The 21,066-nt window shown below is 37.1% G+C and overlaps 1 protein-coding gene across 5 annotated transcripts in view; it reads right to left on the minus strand.

Moving 5' to 3' along the window:
* The window catches only part of LOC129730449 (uncharacterized), a 185,852-nt gene that overhangs the window by 74,652 nt on the left and 90,134 nt on the right, over positions 1-21,066 (minus strand). For all 5 annotated transcript variants that reach the window (XM_055689779.1, XM_055689783.1, XM_055689785.1 and 2 more), the window contains one exon: positions 14,622-14,720. The gene's annotated coding sequence lies outside the window, so the exon portion shown is untranslated. The remainder of the gene's footprint in view (positions 1-14,621; positions 14,721-21,066) is intronic.

Raw genomic sequence — 21,066 nt, forward strand, 5'->3', positions numbered from 1 at the left:
CTGAACCTTCATAAGGAGAGTCCTTAAGATATTTGGTCTCCGACAAAAACGTGTGTTTTGTATGTGCCAATACTTCTTTAGAACAATGTTTTCTTGTAAAATGCAAATAACAAAAGTTAAGTACAAAAAACTAAATTTTAAGTAACTATCATATAAAGTACTCTGTAACTCTGTACCCAATGACCATAGGAATTTTATTTGTTGAGCAAAGTTTAAAATTTTAAAATCTTCTACAACTTTGTCATATAAACTATTTCTCTATCTCTTAACACAAAAAAGTTAGCTCTTTAGTAACTTTGTAGAAACCTATAAGAGTTTATAGTACTTCAGTCACTTAACCTTACGTTCTCGAAGTTATCAAAAAATAAGCTCAAATAGTACTTATTACTTCACTAACTTAGCCTTACCTTCTCGAAGTTATCAAAAAAATAAGCTCAAAGATGAAATAACTTTGTAAGAAAAAGTCTTGAAGATGTATGGTCTTTGGCACAAATGTGTGTTTTGGATGCCCTAACAATTCCTCCGAACAACACTTTCGTGTTAAATGCAACTAACAAAAGTTAAATACAAAGAAAAAATAAATTTTAAGCAAGTTCCATATAACATACTTCATAAATTTGTACCGAATGAAGATAGGATTTTCATTTGTTCAACAAAGTTTGATATTTTTGAACCTTCTACGACTTTCCTGAATAATCCCTCTATCTCTTAATCCAAAAAAATTTTTTTTTTTTATTTTTAATATTTCATTTCACTCATATCACTTTTCATAATTTTTTACAATTTGCGATTATGCGAGTCATTCATACAAACAATTGTTCCGGAGACACTCTTGCTAGGATGAAGGTGAAAGGCGCTATAGAATTAAGTTCCACTTTTTGCCTTATTGGGCCATTGCATAATGGTCCAGAAACCAAATTTAGGGGGAAATTTGGGTCTAGAGCTCTATAGCAACATTTTAGAGAAAAACTTCTTTCTACAAAGTTGTTACATATGATAAAACGCTTATAGAAAAATTATCGAAAATTAGAGTGACCAACATTTTCGATGCAATCAAGTATCTAACTTTCTTATCTTTGTAGATAGAAGAAAAATTTGTTCTACAATGTAAAAGCTCCATTAATTTTAAGTAACTTTGTATAAAAATAGATTTTCTCTATCTTTGAAAACAACAGATTTATATTGAAAAAACACATTTTACATACTAACTATTTTATTTCAAGTTTCATGTCAAAACTGAACGACTTTTAGAGCTTTTTAAGAGAAACAATTTGCAATGCTGACATCGTAAATAGCTCAATTTTACTCACAGTTATTAATATTTTTCATCAAAATATATGCGTTTTTCATATAAATTCGAAATAGGGTGACCATAAAAAACGGACATATTCGATGTATTTTATTTCAAAAATTTCATAACTTTTGAACCAGTTGATCGATTTTCGATCTTTGTGGGTCAAATTAATGTAATTACGTCTAGTTAAAAAAAAAAATACCAAAAAATGTGAGTGCTTTTATATGCATGATTTATAAAATTATTGAAATTTTCGTCTTGTTTTTGAATTGAATTTACTCAAATTTGAAAAATAACATATTTCTAAAAGTTCCTCCATTTATAGAGTCAAGTATGTCCTTCAAAATGAAACCAAGAGATATTTTTTATGTTTGCCCCAAAAAGAATGACATACAAATGAAAAACTCATATTTTTTTATGAAAAATATTAATAACTTTGAGTAAAATTGAGATATTTACGATGTCAGCATTGCAAATTTTTTCTCTTAAAAAACTCTAAAAGTCGTTCAAAGACAGTTTTGACAAGAAACTTGAAATAAAAAAGTGAAAGTGTAAGATGTGTTTTTTTAATATAAATCGGTTGTTTTCAAAGATAGAGAAAACCTTTTTTTACAAAGTTACTTAAAATGATTGGAGCTATTACATTGTAGAACAAATTTTTCTTCTATCTACAAAGATTAGAAAGTTAGATACTTGATTGCATTGGAAATGTTGGTCACCCTGATTTTTAATAATTTTTCAATGCGCGCTTTATCATATGTAACAACTTCGTAGAAGAAAGTTTTTCTCTAAAATGTTTCTATAGAGCTCTAGACCCAAATTTCCCCTTAAATTTGGTTTCTGGACCATTGTGCATTGTGCAACGGCACTTTTTCGCGCCTCAAAGTTATTCAATTGAAGCAGTTATTATTGTGTCTGCTCATAAAAATGTTGCTAATAGTTAGAATTCATTCGATATTTTAAAACTTGAAATAAATGATTTCGGGGCGCTAATAAGTGCCACTGGTGTTAAGACAATAGTGACACGCGGCGAGTCTGGTAATTTTCTGGTCATTGCCAGTACCCATTTACATATAACGTGGAATGAGTCTCGTTTTCTTGTTATTTCTGGCAGCTTTCCTTTCAACGTAAATATCAAACGATTTTCCCGAGTTGTGTCGTTGCATGAAACTGGCGGTTTAATCTGTGTTACATATTGATATTGCTCAATGGCCCAATCACAGATCTCTAATTTACATAATTCAAACTAGCTCTATAGTTAAAATATGAATGCATTTAGTGGAAAACAATTCTAAATCTAAAATTAAGCTACTTAGCGCACAACTTTCGTCTGTACACCTATAAACAGTGTGTAGCGCAGTCCGTCCTTTTTTTCAAATTACTTCATTCTATCATCTACTCCGCACCGCCCAACAAGTCGTTGAAGTAAAATAAAACAAATAGATTTGAGTTAGATTAGAAACGAGAAAAACCAAGCAGATCGTCTTAACTGAATTCAAAAAATATTTTCGATGAGCTCCAAAAAGTTAAAACCGACCGACTGTTTTCTAATAGGATTTTCATGTTGAACCTAGTTACGATTTTTTCAGACTTGTATTTAAATTCGATGCCTACCTATAATTTAACTTCGAAAGCTTTTCGCAAACCATCCGTGTATTTTCAATTCACATTTCGTCTTTATGGAAGTGAAAAAGCAAGACGTCATTTCACTTTCTTCCATGTATAGCGAGCCAGCTGTTCCAATCTACGGCGTGAAAATAAAAGCAGCTTGGTATGAACTTAATGCACTTGTCGAAAACTTAATTACCGGTGATGGATTTACTGCAACCGCCACAGCCGGGAAACATCAGCTTCAAATTTGATTCCGGGCCTCGGGTAACATATGACTTTGTTTCTTCTTTTTTGCATTGCTCTAAACAATTTTTTCGAATTACTTAGTAGGTACATCTTCTCGAAGTTGTTGACCTCGGAGAGCAGAGCGCGTAGTGTGCATAGTTGCAGTTAGCAGAGATTTTCCGTTTTCCCCGCGTGTGGAGCTCGTCAATTTGATTATTGGCTTGCCAGCCGTGATTAAAGCTAAACCAAATGATTACGGTTCGCGCCGTCGAAAATAGTTTTGCACGTTTCACTTTCGTTATGAGATAATGGGGCTTCGACGAGTGTACGGCAACAACAAAAACACAACAGAAGAAGTCATGTGAGAAGCTATGAGAGCCGCGAGCGGCGGCGCGCTTAAAGAAGGTCGAATCCGTGACGGCACCGTGGGCAGAGCGGGAGAGGGTACATACTATGCGCGGCTTTTCAAATTGATCCCATACGTTTTGATCGCGGGAAAAGAATACCGATGCCAGTGATTTCGCATGCTCTCACGGAAAAAGGTACGCACAAAAAAGACTCAAACGCGGTCTAGCATCGCACACGCACACGCACACGCTCACACATCGTCAGCCGACCGGCGATGAATGAAAGCCACTGAACTCTACTGCACCTTTTTAGCGGCATGCGGGTGTGTTTTGCTAAGTGGATCCACGATTCGTTATTGATCTTCGGCAACGGACCAATCAAAGCCACAGCCCACCCGCCCATACTCAGAAAAAAAAAAACATACCATCTCCCTCGATCCACCTAGCGGAATCGATAAACCATTCCACACGATCGTAGAGCATTTTGCATTTTCGGGAAAGATACTTTCTGGTGGCGCAGAATTCCAAATACATCATGGCGACGAGGCCGGAGTGCTTTTGAATAGAAAATGGGAGATACATATTCCGCATTTTATTATGGTTGACTGGCAAAAAAGGGCGCAGCAAAAACAAACAGTGCAGGAATCCGTTGGATTGGATGGCGGTTAACGACTACCACGTCGCGCCAAGGGGGTAGGGGATTTATGCGGAACGGTAAAATAGATTGAAACATTTTTTTCTACAAGTTGCTTATTTTTTTGCATATCGCTTGTATCTTTTAAACGACCGCCACCAACCGGGCCCCACCGCTGTCGTCGCCATCACCGTCGCCGCTGGCAGCTCCAAACGAACACGAGGTACGTGTTCAACATGAGCACGGCCTAGGTCGTGCGAAACGGTAATTTGCCGTGGCCGGCGGCAGCGATGGTGGCGTTGAGGTTTGCCAAGTTCAAGTACGCAAATCTCGTTGCAATTGTTTTCGATTGCTGCGCGGCCGTCTGTGCCCTCCCGGCGGGAACATAGTCGTGTACCGCTAAAACGCGATAAAATGGCAACAAAACGGTTACAGTGAAATTTATATTTCAATGCTGAGAGCTGAACTCCGAACGGTGATCTAAACCGACGCGAAATTGCAATCCGGCGTGCTATCTTCACCTCGCAGGTGCTGAAAGCACCATTGAGATGTAATTATGTTCGAGGTAAAACATAATTGGTGGCCTCTAAACCTAATGGAAACAGAAAATTCTGAGCTAATCATCTACACTGACAGGTTGATTTTGTTATTTTACTGATGATATTCACAAAAAAATAGATAAAAATGCTTTCAAATAAAAGTTGTTTGAAAATATTCTATCGGGGAAAACTTGAACAAAAAGAGTTTGAATTTTTTTCATTATTTTTACTCATTTATGGAGACGCTTGGTACATTGAAACATATGGTATGGTAACGCGATATAAACAATGAGAGGAAGACTGTAAAAAAGGTTTCTCGTGGTTCTGAAGCAGATTAGCTGGAGAAGATGTTTCTCGATGGAAGTTTACTGAAAATCCCTCGCCTTTCGCATAAATTGAGTTATTCTAACCCGTAATCCACTAAAGAACGTCCATCGAAGGTAGTTTAACCCTAAAAAGAAACATCGGTGTTATGAAATGTTCTGAGACTGTCCAGCTTTCGCAAAAATCATTGATGGATTCACGATACCCATTTATCAATTGAATTCCAAAGCACAACAATAAAAAGACATTAAGTTTGGTAAAACCATTTTGCCTAACTATGTCCAAAAACATCATATCAAGAAGACTGGCATCTCTGGATCTATCCCATATAAACGACAAGCGTCAAATCAAACAGCGCACTCCATCTATTAAAGGTGGAAGGTTGCTATGAAAGTGCTGGTATTTACATCGCTGCAAAGACAGAGTGTGCGTATGTGGTGGTTCAGTCTGTGGGTTCGGCTTGCGCTCGCATCGCCAGCACACACACTAGCATGCGTCAGTTCCACTTTTACTCAACAGAATGCACTGCCGAAAACGTCGCTCAATCGCAGGCAGAGTTCCCAGTCTTCTTGATATGATGTTTTTGCTATGTCTCTACTGGTTTTTTTCATATGCAATCATTTCCACGTTACTGGTACTGTCGTAACTAAATTCCGTGGTAACGATGAATGCCAATTGCTGGTTCAGTTAAAGTCGGTGATATCAGGGTGGGGCGAACAGCTCACAAAAATGAACCACATTTTGAGTGACCCAAAACAGATCGTATGCCTGAAACCAAAACATCACGATTTTTTTTTTTTTGAAGATCAAATCTATCTAAGTGGTGTCATTCGCGAGACAAATTAAGTTCGAAATACTCAAAACTACATGCACATTGGCGTTGTGGCTAAACTCCGAGCCATACTGTTCGCATAGCTTTGGGCTAGGAACCCGCTTACATTCGAAGTCGAAATCCTCCGCTTGGTTTCAAGGGACACTAGAACCATCAAAAGCAGCTCGTAACTTATGTGAGTTACTGGCTTGTTCACAAAATGCGGTGGGGCGGCGAAGCGTAAGAACCACCCCTCAGAGATTAGGTTAAGACAACACTGTACTAAAATAGAGATAGGCCGAGAAATGGCCGCAGGGTAGAAGAGATAGGCAGTGGTTCCGCAAGGGGTAATTGTCGTTTCAAGCGCGTACAGGATTTGTGTTAAGATTTGATATCACAATTAATCTAAAAAAGGTTTATAGCAACACTTCATCGTGGTCTCAGAAGCGGGATTGAAGCATACCATAGATCAGTTTGGCGGTCGGTCTAAAGTTCCGGAAAGTTTGCGAGCTCGGTAGTTTAAAGTGCGCCATTCAAGAAATCAGCAGAACGAGAATCCTATAGTTACCGAGTGTTCCAAAATCGGCGCTGTATGGGGAATAGAGTTACACGAAAGAAAATAGGAAGCCCTAACCTATATGATATAGAAAGCCCGTTCGCGAGTGCTCTAGAATTATATCGTAAAATTAGTAGAGCTATGTTGAGTTGTTCAGACGAAGTTATTAGTCATCGTCAGAAGCTGAGAGGGGTGCTCCACAGAACCCCGGTAATGTAACATTCCATATGATAAAGCGGTGGTTCCGGAGGTTGGACGGTCAGGTGTCGACGGTCGAACGCTATGACGAACGGTATGAATCGAAAACGATTACGCCAACCTAATAGGCGATACACATACATTGAGGTTATAGGAATGAGATCTTTCCACATTATAAGAGGACGTGAGAGAGGTCTTCAAGAAGAAGCCTATTATAAAAGGCAAAAACTAAAACGGTCAGAGCGCCACGACTTTGAATCTGTTCGTTCACACAAATTACCGTTTTCATTGCATCACGAACATGCGAAGTAATGGAAGCGAAGCTTTAAAAACCATGCACGGTCGGTCAAGGGCAACGAGGCAACCGACTTTATTATACAACGGGCTACCAAACCTTTTAGCAGGTGTCCATAGGGACGAAACCAACTAACAGATGTGCAGCTGTATGCGCAGAAGACACCAGACGGGCATTTTATTATATTCCAGATAACCTAATGAAATCCTTCGATTGCCAGACACGCTTCTCCCGTTTTGCTTCGCCCGTAACCCATTGCATGAATTCAGTAGCCCAATAGCCCCCAATAAAGAGAGTGAAAGCGATGAAAGGAGACATGTTTCCCATTTAGTTCACGTAACACATCACGTCAACATTTCAAATAACTGAATTGTATCAATAAAATAGGAAGAATATAAAGCATACCCAAAGGCCAGCGTGACAGGCCGATGTAAGTCTTTCTCTTCAAGAAAACTAACAGCATATCTAAAAGGGGGCGGATATAACGTCACCCAACGAACCAATAACCAACTTCCCACTTTCGACTGCAGGATTCCGTGACTTTATTTGGCCGTAGCTAGAACCGGTCTTCTACCGGGTGATAAATCGCAAACAGATTACAATTATACGGTAAAAACCAATACACAGCCTTCTACTTAGTATGTCTAGATTTACCCAAGAAAAAAAACACCCGGAATTCAATCACAAGTTTTCAGTTTGGAGTCCGATTCCGATGTTTTCTAGAGAATAGCCTGAGCCTCTATTTGGAAATATCGAGAAAAACGAATTTGACATCCTACACTGCAGAAAATTTGTTTTAAATAACAAAGTGGTTTTAAAAACATCGGTCATTTAAGACCCTTCGATAATGGCAAGACTCAAAGAGAAGTTGACAAGGAATAGATTCTAGGAAATTGTCTAAATTTTTATTTGATAATATTGAAAAAACAAATTGAGATCCATCACAGAAATTATTTCCTAAAAACATTTTTTCCTTAAAAGTGCTCATCTAGCTTACTATTTAGAATTTGAGCTGGGAAAGTTTTAGGCAACTAAAGATGACTGAGATGACCTATTTTTATTAAAGCCACTTTTTGTTTTTAAAATCTATTTTTTATTTCAGTGTAGAATCTTAAACAGTTTTTTTCAGTATTTTTAAATGAAAGTTTAGACACTTCCTTAGAAGTCATATCTTGATAACTTTTCTCTATCTCTTGTCACTGTTCAGGTATCTCAATTTATAAAAATAAATTCAACCTTTTCCACCGATTTATGGGTCATTCCATGTGAAGTGACTAAGGAAAAGCACAAGCTTAAACACAATCATCACAGATTTCGCTCAAAGTTGGGGAAAATATTCATTCATTTTGTCACTTTGAAAAAATCCCAATTTTGGTGTCGATCGGAATACCCCCGCTCTGAGGTACCCGTCTCTTTGTTGCAGAATAATGCATTTTTTGGTCAAAACCTCTTTGTTCTCTTCTTTACCTTTTTAGACATAAGACGCCCGAAAAATACTGAAAGGTGAATTTTGAAGAAAATAAGCCAAGGAATCCAGGAAAAATATTGTTTTTGACCGGAAGTGTTGATAGATAATTTTTGTATTAAAAAACTAAATTTGCATTTTTCGGCAAATGCAGCCAATTTCATTTCAAATTTAATAGTGTCATCGTGTTCCTCGGTAAATTTAACGTGAGAAACATTTCTCACTCCGAGGTAATATGAGCCTTTCCCGAATTTTAACATTTTTATAAAAATAGTTTTGAATTCCCAATTATTTTTTTTACAATTCATAGACGTAAAACGACCGAAAAATACTAGTAGTTGATTTTTGTAGAAATCAAACCGAGGACTTCAGAAAAAATATTGTTTTGATCGGAAGTGACGAAACTCAGAAAAACTAACAAAAGCAGGGAAAAATATTATTTCTTTATTTATTTCGTCAAACAAAAGTAGACTACATATATTTAAATTTATAACTAACTTACATGCTATATGTTATTCATACTAGTAAAGAAAAAAAGAAGAGAAGAAAAAATACTGCCCAAAAATGTAGAAAATATTCAAATGATGAAACTAATAAGGACGAATAAAATTATGAAAATTTATTTTACGTTTTGCCTTTCTCCTAGAAAGGTATAGCAATCACTGGAAAAACCAAAGGTATAGAAGTGGTCCCAATGGCCGAATGTCATATATCACTCGACCCCTTTCGACGAACTGAGCATTTTCTGTATGTATGTGTGTATGTGTGTGAGTGTGTGTGTATGTGCAACTTTTTTTTCTCACTCACTTTTCTCCGATTTCCGTGAAATTAATTGCAAATGAAAGGTGTAGTTACCCCATAGGATGCTATTGAATTTCATTGTGATCAGATTTTTGGTTTAGAGGTTATGTATCAAAATGTAAAAATCACGAAACATCAACATCAACTCTTAACTTATAAATTTCATACAGATTAAACATATGGTTCAAAAGTTATGCAAAGAAATGTTTTCCAGAGGCTGTTTAAACTCACCCAGTTTTCTCAGAGATGGCTGGACCGGTTTTCACATAACTAGTCTCGAATGAAAGGCCTAGTTGTCCCATAGGTTGTTATTGAATTTCATTGTAATCGGTTTGTAACTTTATCCGTTATTTATAAAAAAATGTCAAATCACGTTAAAAAAGCAAAGCATACATCAAAAACTCCTTAAACTCACTTACTTTTCTCAGAAATTGCTAGACCGGTTTTCACGAAATAAGTCGAAATTGAAAAATCTAGTGAACTCATAACACCCTATTGAACTTCATTGTAATCGGATTTTTAGTACCATGTAGCAAAATGTGAAAATCACTAAATTTTATTATCTCAGAAACTACACAACCGATTTGAACAAAATTAATTTCAAATGAACGGGTTACCTAAAACACCCTTAACTTTTGAATTTCATCAAGATTGAACTTGTGGTTCAGAAGTTATGGAAAGAAACGTGTTCTGGAGACTATTTAATCTCACTCATGTTTCTCAGAGATGACTGGACCGATTTTCATAAAATCATTGTCATATGGAAGTTCTTGTTGTCCCATAAGACCCTATTTATATCTTTTGCAAACGGATTTTTACTTTGTCTGTTATGTTTAAAAATGTGAAATCCAGCTATGAAAAGAAACATATTCCGAAGACTTCAAAAACTCACTCACTTTTCTCAGAGATGGTTGATCCGATTTCCACAAAATTAATGTCAAATGGAAGATCTAGCTGCCTCATAACACCCTATTGAATTTTGCTGTAATCGGACTGTAACTTCGTCTGTAATGTATCAAAACGTGAAAATCACGAAACTTTATTATCTTAGAAACTACACAACCGATTTGAACAATATTGATATCAGATGAACAGGCTAGTTAAGGGTTAGCTGATTGAACACGTGGTTTCAAAGTTTGGCTGCCTTATACGTTCCCTTTTCATCTGATTATAATCGAACTTAAGCAACCGTTAAGTATTAAATTGTCAAAACAACGAAAGTCTATTATCTCAAGTAGTACACGACTTATTTGAACATAAGTAGTATGACACTACAATGAGTCATCTCTCAAACTTACAAATAACAAACTTCATAACAATTTGATATGTGGTTCAAAAGTTTTGGAAAGAAAAGATATTCAAAGACTATTCAAAACTATACCTGCTTTGATCAATATATATGGCCTCAACATGATTTAAATGTGGTATCGTACTATTTGAACGTTCCCGGTATCGCTCGTGATTAAATTGTTCGAAATTAAGAGTCATTTCTTTTATTTCGCTATTTCTTAAGCACTAACATTACGTAAAATTTCATATTTCAAGCTTCAATTACAACATCAATATTTTGGAACCCAAAGAGTGAATATACTTTTATTGGATTCAAGTATTCATGTAAATCTATTTTTACAAATAATAAGTTTGAATGAGAAAGGCTGAGTCTGACCGCTAGGTGGATTAATTTAGGTTTTTTTCATATTATTGGAAGTATCACTATTGAAGTCAGTGATACGCTTAGGAGAAGATCATTATTCTTCTGGTCTGTTTTATCATAAGAGACTTATTTTGTCAAGAGGAAGAAGTCTTTTCGAATTTATTAATCAGCTGCAAATATTACACTCAAGAAGTATCAATCGATGTATGTATCAACGTGATGATTTGTATTAGTATTTGTACTGTTTCGGTAGCAGACAATGTTTTTTAGAGTTGGGCGACGGGGCGAAGAAGGTAACGTTTAGTTCGAAAACTTGCTACCGATTCGAATACAAATAATAACACACCACTGATCTGAAAATAGCTATTGGATTCGTCCACTTTATTTTGAAAATTGACTTTGGATGTAAGACCTACAAAAAGCGTAAAGTTTACGGTGTTTCCGTGTTCCCTTAAAAAAAACTCGACAAAGCGGAAATGATCGAAATGATACTTCCATGGCACACTGGGCACGAGTTAATTTTTTCCTGTAAGAAACTTTTTGCTCTGGAGCAGCGTTACAACGCACAAAATGATCGAATGTCCCTTGTTTCCAGAGTACAGCTTCGATGATGGTTTGGTGGACAGTTTACAGTCGAGGTAAGCTTCCACTAGTTGTAATCAACAAATCCGTCAAAGTTAATGCTGTTTATTATAAAACTGAATTTTTGGAGTTGCACTGAGTATTCGAAAACTTTCCCGGAGATGACCACTATGTATTCCAGCAAGACGGTGCATCGGTGCATTCTGCGAACTTGGTTCAAGGCTGGTTTTGGACGATTTGACGGATTTTCTGGTTAAAAATGAATGACCACCAAATTCATAGATCTGTAACCAATGGACTTTTCTGTCTGGTCCTTCATAATATCGAAGCTTGCTAACTACAAGATCATCAACTTGAAATAGCTTAAAGCGATAATCCAGAAAATCTGGGATGCCATGGAATCCGTGCGACAGCTTCGAAAAGCGATTGATACTGATAAAGCTAACTAAGGGAGGGGTTTTCCAAGTCGTCTGCTATAGATTTTTATTATGAAAAGTACTTTTAATAAAAAAAATATTCAGAAATTGTGTGTTATTTACATACCATAATGGAGCTTTGAAAATGTATCTGAATTTATTGAACACAATGTATGGCTCGAAAAAAGGATTCCGATCTGCTAATAGCAATCGAGCTACAAGAAAACTAAATTACGAATAATTACCAGTCCTGCGCCTAGTTGGCACATATTTGCTTATTCGAAATGAATGCTCACTTCATTCCAGGTGGCAACAATAAACATGCAAACGATACGACGATGTAGGTACTAACACGTCTAGTTCTGTCGACTAATTGGCTCCCCGCCTTTCGCGCCCGGGGTATTTCTTAACGGCCCGCCAGCAGAATAGAGGTGGTGCACAAACAGTACCCACGGTAACCTTAAAGTAGGTTAATCGGACTAAAGTTGAATACTGATCGACACGCGAAGCTAGTAAATACAACAACCAGGCCAGCCGGATAAACCAGCGTTAAAATCCAATAACGATTATATGGACGCGCGAACGATTCCCTGCTATCGAACAATTATTTCACATCCTCTGGTCGCCCTTGCCGCGTTCCACAACCTGTTCTGCTTTCCATCGAAATTTTTTCCTCACCTATGATTATGTTGAGGCATAAATTATTGTCAATTCGAAAGCAGTATCTCGCACTGTTAATGCACACATTTCGGGTCCAATTTTAACAGGATTACGGTTGGGGAAACGAGCGTGCGTTCCAAACACACACCCTACAACCTTTAACTGGTAACGAGAGGGAAAATAATTAACTTTTAAACAGCCCGCTGTTGTGATGGTATTTTTTTTTCTCTCTCTTTTTGCAGTTGTCGATCGGGTTCGGAAACATGGTGTTTACATCAATTTTGCTGTAATTAATACGCATGCGAGACACAAGCAGAAACTTTACCTCCGGAGGTACGAGCTTATTACTAGATCATCATCGCCATTCACTCTCGATCGTCTGCCTGGTGTCGATAGAGAACGCGACGCACGCATGGGGTGAGGATGATGATGATAATGATGGGCTAAATTCAGACAAGAAAGTGTAGTGGGTACACTCGAAACTACAGTTAGACTAGTTTTAAAGTTACTGCACGAGAAAGTTCACTGTGGGAATGTGTCATTATTGAAAAATCGGTTTATAAAAACGTTAAAATATCATGGAAACAAATACAGTGACAGACAAATCAATCAGATCACAAGCCTATCGAGCTCTTCAACTCTAGGACTACTAACCATCAATTTGAATAATACGCCCGCGATCTCTAATAGTGAGTATGTGTACTATTATTACAAATTGTAATATTGCCCGGAGAAACTGTTACAGGGCGGCAAAGTACCTCTGACTTTCAGATTTTTTCTATAGCGATGAAGCTGTAGCAAAAATCAGGGGGCAGGAAATACCGGCTTATTGACTTGATGAATTATTGAACCTGTTGAACCCACAGCCCCAACAATTAGAGCCTCTAGCTTCTCCGCGAAATCTCGAACCGCACGAGCTATACATATTTGCCTTGTCGAGACGTTCCGATTAACCTGTTATTATTAATTTTTACTGCGCATATCTGCCGCGGGTCTGTGAGCTATAGAACGACTGGTTTGCTGATTAGTTCGACCCCGTTTACCGAAGGTGGGCAGGTGGAATTCCATTGTTTTACTTTATCCACGCTATCTCCTCCGCCCGAGTAAATTGCAATGCCAATACTGCAGTAGCTAGCGGTAGATTCCCTAATTGGCACGGTCAACACGGACGCGGAGAACCCCAACGAAAATTGGTAAAGCAAATAATCGCCCGGCTCCGGCCTATTGCCGTCGCCGCCGCCACGATGTCTCTTGGCGATGGTCATGGAGTATCACCGGCCGGAGGTACAGTTATGTCCTCGCTTCCGCCACGCATAGAATCGCAAGAAAATCTACTTCTAACCGATGAGGTGTGACCAAAATTGAAATTATAGGAAGCATCGGCAAGCAGCTGATTTCAATTCCCGGCCACGAAGCGATTCATGCGCAAACCGCATCGCCAAATGCAATGTCGTAACAAACAACGGAGGTTTTCCAGCGCGCGAGACCGCGAGAGCGGCACAAATTCAATGGCAGGAAGCGACGGTCATATTTAGAACCCTGCGCATTGTGTTGAAGGAGTGTGTTTGTGTTTAGCCACGGGGTTAATCCGGTGTAAAATCGAGAACCAACTTCCTGTTCAACTTCAGGTTTGTATTCATTTGTTTTTAAAAGCAGTGAATATCGCTCCTAAACCACTGAACGATGGAATAGCATAAGGGTGTTAACAATCAGAATTTTAGAATAAAAATACCAGGGCACTACTCGAACTGCTGAAAACTATCTAAAAGTATTAAAATCAAACTCTGCACGCAGTTATGACAAACTGTAACTTGCGGCTTAAGCCGCAAATCCAACGGGGGCGGGAACTTAGAGAATACGATTCGTTACGTACCCGGTAGAAAAAAAACTGGCACATCGCGGTTGGCATGTCGACCAGGTCGACTCTCAAGGGGGGAGTTCCGCGCAGAGTTCGTTCGGTCAGCCTAGCAGCAGCAGCGACGTTCGGTCTAACGGTGCTCTGCGGTTCAGTTCTGGTACAACAGCGTATAAAAGCACACACCTCCGATCCGTACCGGTTAAACGTTTATTTTTTCCGGCTCGGTTCTTGCGGTGGATGTAATGTGCAAAACCGACGGGATATTTCTTGTTCTGCTCAATGAAGACTTTTTTTTCTTGCTCGGCTTGCTTGCGCCAGAACAAAGTCGTAGAATAAATAGTTCGAACTTACCTTTCGCACGGGAGGTGGACTGCCACAGTAAGTGCCGCGGTCGGTGTACCGAATAAGTAGTAGCAGCGGCGTTAATCCATTTAGGAGCAACCGAGCGAACTGCAATAAAATGAAACGAGGAACGATATTAATGAGACGTGAAGCTTCAAATGGGATGGTATTATTTCTTTATTATGGTTTGGATAATACCGCTTCATGGCGACGAAAGGCTGCTGCCCCAGAGAAAAAATGTGTTAAATCGGCTCGCCGGTCAACCTGGTGGGTCTGCAAACTGTGAAACTGGTTTCCAGTTGTGGGTTTGGTCACGTAACAAACAATTATACGACTGACAAAACTTGCGTAGATCATAGAGTATCTGTTCTAATTTAAAAAACTCTAACATTGTGTTTTACGCTGTGTTTATCATGGCATCAAAATCGAGTAAAAATCCTCCGGTTGCAAAATTTTAAATTCTAATGTCAGGTGTAACGAAGCAAGATAGTCAGGCACCGCTTTATCTCTTGCCTTTCTGTGAAACAATGGAGAATAAAGAAACACATTCCCGGAGCTTTGCAACTGAGACGATAGACAAAACAAGCAGCCTCTCCTTCGCATGTCTAACCCACCGGATGTGTGATACTTTATTAACATCACAACAGAATATATTTTATTTTTATATACTGAAAACTCGACAATTTTGGGTATTGTTTACAAACTTTCTTTACGAAGAAATACAAATCAATCGACTTCGTTTCGAAAAATGATTATAAATAAATATTTTCTATTCTAATTTCCCGTTGTAACATTTTCAATTCTAACATGAGCGAATACCGAAGAGTGTTCGCCCCTTGAAAACATTTTTTTATACATCAATTTGTTGAAAACAATAGTTGAAAACTATGTTCGTTTTACTGAATGGTTTGCCAAATTTACACTTTGATTACACTCAAACTAGAAAATATGTGAATTATACCTTTTAAACGATTCTTATGAATCCCTAGTGAAATCCCTAGTCCCCTAGTCCCTAGTGAAATAACTTTTTCAGAGACTTAAATGAGTTTTAGCATTAAGCAACGCGGAAGCGACGAACCCGGCGAGAAATTACCCAGTCGCACTTCTGCATACACAAGAGGCACCAAAATTCACAGAAATGGTTAAAAAAACTATTTAGGTCAACTATTTTGACATTTCAATTTTAGGCGGGGAGAGCAGGCGGCATTTTTCGGCAAATGAGTATATGTTGATTTCAAATTCAATAATTTCACCGTGTTCTTGAGAAAAATTCAAACGAAGAATACATGTCGCCTTGAGGTATTAAGGGAACATCCATAAATGACGTAGTTTTTTTCATGTTTTTTTTAAAAAAACCGATTGTGGAAATTCTTGATGATGCCAAATTTTTTGAAGGTATTAGCCAAGGAAGTCTAAAGTTTAAGCGGTAGCGTTACCTGTTGCTTGGATATCTAGGAAAAAAGCCGGTTTTTATTAATGCAGGATTTTCAATTATCAGCAAGCAAACAACTCAGCTTCGATAAAATTTGCTAGTTTTCCTTTGGTTATAAATCTAAAAATACTAAAATCTAAAAAGTTTTAATAAATTGAAACATGTTTTCAAATATCAGCTTATTTTTTTCAAAGACAGTTTTGCCAAATGTTGTTTAATTTTTTTGCTGTTTGTTAAATAATAACGTTCAATTTATGGTAATCAGGCATTCCAAAAGTACAGCCTTTTTTACTGTCTTCTCAAAATACTTTTTCTGTTACAGTGAGTTTACGATAGCTACCCGCGCTCGCAGTCGGGTAATCACATTGAGAACGTATTGGCAACAGAGCATCACAAAAGGAAACGAAAAATGTACTTCGTATGTCAATTCGGCATTATTTGGGAGGATATCTTGGGAAGGACCTGTTTTTCAAATAAAACATATATTTTTCATATAAACAACACCCTTTTTTTAATTTGTCTATGTTGGATGTCGTGTGATGTCTGTTATACAAGGCTGTGGTAGGAATGAGCTTAAGGAGTAAAACACTGACTGCTCGGCACCTTATCGACAGCCTTCATGCTAAGAAAAGCAAACTGGACAACAGAGCGGCTGTGTACTGACGGATATGTGTATCACATACCAAATGTTATATACATACAACCATAAATGCCAGTACCATCGTTGACATGGGAATAAGGTGAACGGCAAAGCAAAAACAACTTTTTTCTGCCGACTGTCTCTGCCAATAACACTACTGTTATAGAAGAACGCATTCGAGTGTCATCAAAAAACAGTCATCCCTTGGTTGATTTTTCCCCTGATGGCAATTCAATTTTACAAATGCGAAAACAACATAACACTGCCGCTCAAAATGGTTTTTGTTTGGATTTCTTGACTGTTTTTTAAAGGCAAATTCTAGAATGTCCATTATAACATGTCCATGAATATAACCAGAGAAAATTTGACTGCATTTCCTCGAGTATTACTCATAATACCTCCAGACAAGTGTTCGTGTAAAAAACAATAAAATTTTCTCAGGAATACGTTGAAATCATCAAAATTGAAAGCAAAATATTCTCATTTGCTGCAAAACACAATGAAATTTTTCAGATTTCAATTCATTTCTAGACATCATTTATTTATAACCTTACAACTTTTTTTTATTTCTAAAAAGAATTCATGTGACGTCACAGAATTTCAAACCTGGTGTTCTCTCTTACGTCACATGCCGACTCGATTTTCTTAACTTCCTCTTCCCTTGATATGCGCGAAGTACTGTATGGAAGCCAACTGTCTCTAAAACGCTCAGAGTTGTTTGCAATTCAATGCAATGCAATTTGCAATGTTTGTCAATCGTTAGATGCTTTTAATTGAAAATTATTTCTTTTCTTTTCGAGCACTTCAATTGTCAAAATCGATGCAGAAGAATTCAAGCAGTTTTCATATGACTCATGAAGTGCTCGAAAATTAAACAAATGATTTTCTATTGAAAGTGTAGTTTAAGAGCGTCACTATCGGATGACGACTGTTAAATGAAATAAATTATGTCAGGTTCTGGTAGTGTTTAAGTTACGACGTTATTGCTGCAGAATAGTTATTTCTATATATGCTTCATTCAAAAGTTATTTTTTTGGGAATTCAAACACGATTTATGAGAAATATGAACCTGTGCGGTAACCAGTATATCAACAACGTTGATTAACCCTCTAGTGCCCAAATTAATAAACATTTTTAAAATTTTTATTGAAGCTTTTTAGAGGTTCAACTGAAGACCGTCTAAAGGCGGCACTGGGCACTAGAGGATTCAAACGGATGAAAGTTTTGTGTTACACGAAATTTCACGAGAATATCACGATAATATGTAAGTTTTTGAACATTAATATCTGTGCTAATTTTCGCTGGATCTAAGTAAGTTACATACTGAACAATTGCGTTTGAATTCATCTGGGTTACAATTGTTAAAAAAAAAATGGAAACTGACAGAAAGCAGGGTGGCCAGCAGATTTCCAATTTGAAATTCCCTGTTTTTTCCCGGTTACAAATTGGTGTTTTTCCCGGTTTCAAAACTCATAAATATGTAAGTTCAATCACGTTCATTCATTTGGAATTTGGATTTTATTATGTTTTATTATTTCATTTCAAACTCTCAAAAGGGCTAACTACTTCGGCCAACATCTATTTGCTGTTGATTTTTCGAATTTTCATGGCTGAGGAATGCAACTGCAAATAATTTTCTATCATTTCAAGCCTTGAGAAATTTCATCAATTGTTTTTAAGCTTTATTACGGATTCTGGCCTAATTCAAAGTGCTTATTTAAAAATAAAATATAAAATTAAATATAAAAATAACTAAATTCCCCATTTCTGACATCATTTGCTCTGTTAAAACTTAATTTTAAATTGAATTGACTTTAAATTTTTTTTATTGAATTGACATTAAAAATTCTTTAAATTTTTTCTTGTTTTCTGATAACTTACTTTTTCATATTCATTTTTAGTGAATAAGAGAAAATATTCTAGTTATTTTCCAGAGTTTTCAAAATAATTAGAGCACATTTTTTTGACCCCGAATCGAGATAGTTTTTCGTCTTACCTGAAACTGCAATGATCGCCGTTTCTGGCAATTTTAAATTTGTTTGAGAATAAGTTTTTGCACACACTTTTCTAGATTCAGCTTTGAAATTGATTTTACATTGATGTTGTTAGTTTCTTTCAGGCTTTAATACAATTTTACTGCTACACGCAAAAGTTGGAGTGTGCGTTACCAGATCATTTATGAGCGAAATAAGCGCATTTACTGATTAAAATTGGAACCAGTACAACGCATGTACGTTGGGCATAACGCATTTGATGCTCTAGCGTATTTTGAACGTATTGCGCAGCTCCAAACCACTACACTTATGAAGGATCAGCCGATGTTCAGAAGGTTGGCATCGTTAAAACAGTGCAACCAGCAATCAATACTGATAAGTTGGGTACTGACTCCATTGAAGAAATTATTGTCTGATCGATTCACTTTCATGAAACAGGTCATTTTAAAACATCATTCAATCATTAACAATAAACAAAAACATGAGATTAGTCCAAAACATTTTGCATTTAATTATGACTCTGATTTCATTCACATGCATTCGGTTCTGCGTTACTGGCACCAGCTTCAATAACCAGCGTCAATAACTGTTTCGGTTGCTGACGATTTTTAGGGATGCACGAGCCGTTGATACGCACCGGCTCGCGAAAGTAAAGAACGGTTTTTTGAGCGCCTCGAAACTGATCGTCCGCCCGAAGCCGAAGTTTACCGAGACATTGCGATTTTTGTGTATATGATACATATTCTGATTTTGATCTCTGCCAATGTATTCCTTGTACAACTTTTGCGTTATGCGTATCACGCATTGGTTGTGCGAAGTCAGAGCAAATGCTGTGCGAATTGAAAGGACACATTGAACTTCAAAGTCTTATTACTAATCAACTATATGCATAATTAACACAAACTCTATTTCCGCCACTATTGTGTCAATCCCCGACACCCGGGGAGGCGACTCCAACTAGAATCTTAACTAACGGCCCGTTGATTAACAGACCGGCACCAATGGCTTCAATTTCCCATGCGATAGAAGAGGTTTTAGATATTTTTTATCATAGTTTAGTTTTTGCCTATTTTAAGTTAAAATATAAAGCCTAATTGGAATCATTATTGACTTCTTTGGCCTTCAAAATATTTTTTAGTGATTTGGAGGCTTTGTAAGTTTTTGTTGGCGATTTGTAACCTACGATTCGAATCTTGTTACTTTTTAAAGAATATTTTTACATCAATTATGAATAATTCGGTACATAACTATGAAACAAACTCAGACATTAGACGTTGATCCTGTAAAGTGATGATTGTTTTGATGTTTGATCGCCACTTACTGTTGAAGCCCTAATCAATGCGAATGAGAAAGTAGACAAATTGGGTCCAAAAGCCATGCCAGTTTTTATATATCATTCGAAAAAGCCGCGTTTTCTGAGAAAAACGTGATTTTTAAAAAATGTTTATCGTTTTCCTTCGATTTTTAAATGAATAGTAAAAAAACTGCTCGAAAGATCTTAGTTGACGTTTCGCCCATGTACGGTATATGGGAGAACTGTCATTTTAGGCATTTCGAGTAGTTTTTTATTCTTCATTTAAAAATCGAAGAAAACCGATAAAAAATTTTTAAAATCACGTTTTGCTCAGAAAATTGTACTCTTTCAGCTGATATATAAAAATCAGAAAACCGTTTGAAACTTTAGGACCCAATCAGAGAAAAACGATCGCAGCGAACTGTTAGTGTACAGAACAATAATTGTCATATTGGCTAGCGCTTGGATCATATTGACTCTAACGGTCGTCTCTCTTAGCCAAGATTCTAACATATGACGACTGGCTTGTTACTCTTAGCATCTTACCCCGAGACCAACTAAATGGTTCCTTGAGTATTCCAGTGTTTGTGAGATGGCAGAAAATGTATAGCGTGTTGAATTTATACAACAGATCTCAAGCATGTAGTAAATAAAAAATAATGTTTAAAAAAAACATGATAAATTTCCCGGTTTAGTGTTGAAATTCCCGGCTTTTTCCCGGTTCATTTTAGAATTCCCGGCTTTTTCCCGGTTTTTCAGGTTTTCCCGGTTCGCTGGCCACCCTGGGAAAGTTTTAACCTGTTGTTTAAAATTCAAATTTCACCCAACATTTGATTTTCAACTGTCAACTGGAACAAACATGAATCGTAAAAATGAACTCGAAATTGGCATATTTGACGTAATTTTACGTCTCTAGCAGAGTAGACAAATCGTATGACGATTATGGACACTAACGACTATACACGAGTCATCGCAAATTTGGACCGCAAAACCCGGTGGTGATGCTGGAATTACCGAATCCAGCAGCTAGAGAAAATTCGAGGAAAGAAAATCTCACTTCACATCCGTGACCCACAAAGTTGCGCACAAGCCGC

This window comes from Wyeomyia smithii, chromosome 3 (assembly GCF_029784165.1).
Source record: "Wyeomyia smithii strain HCP4-BCI-WySm-NY-G18 chromosome 3, ASM2978416v1, whole genome shotgun sequence".
NCBI classification, from domain to species: Eukaryota; Metazoa; Arthropoda; class Insecta; order Diptera; family Culicidae; genus Wyeomyia; species Wyeomyia smithii.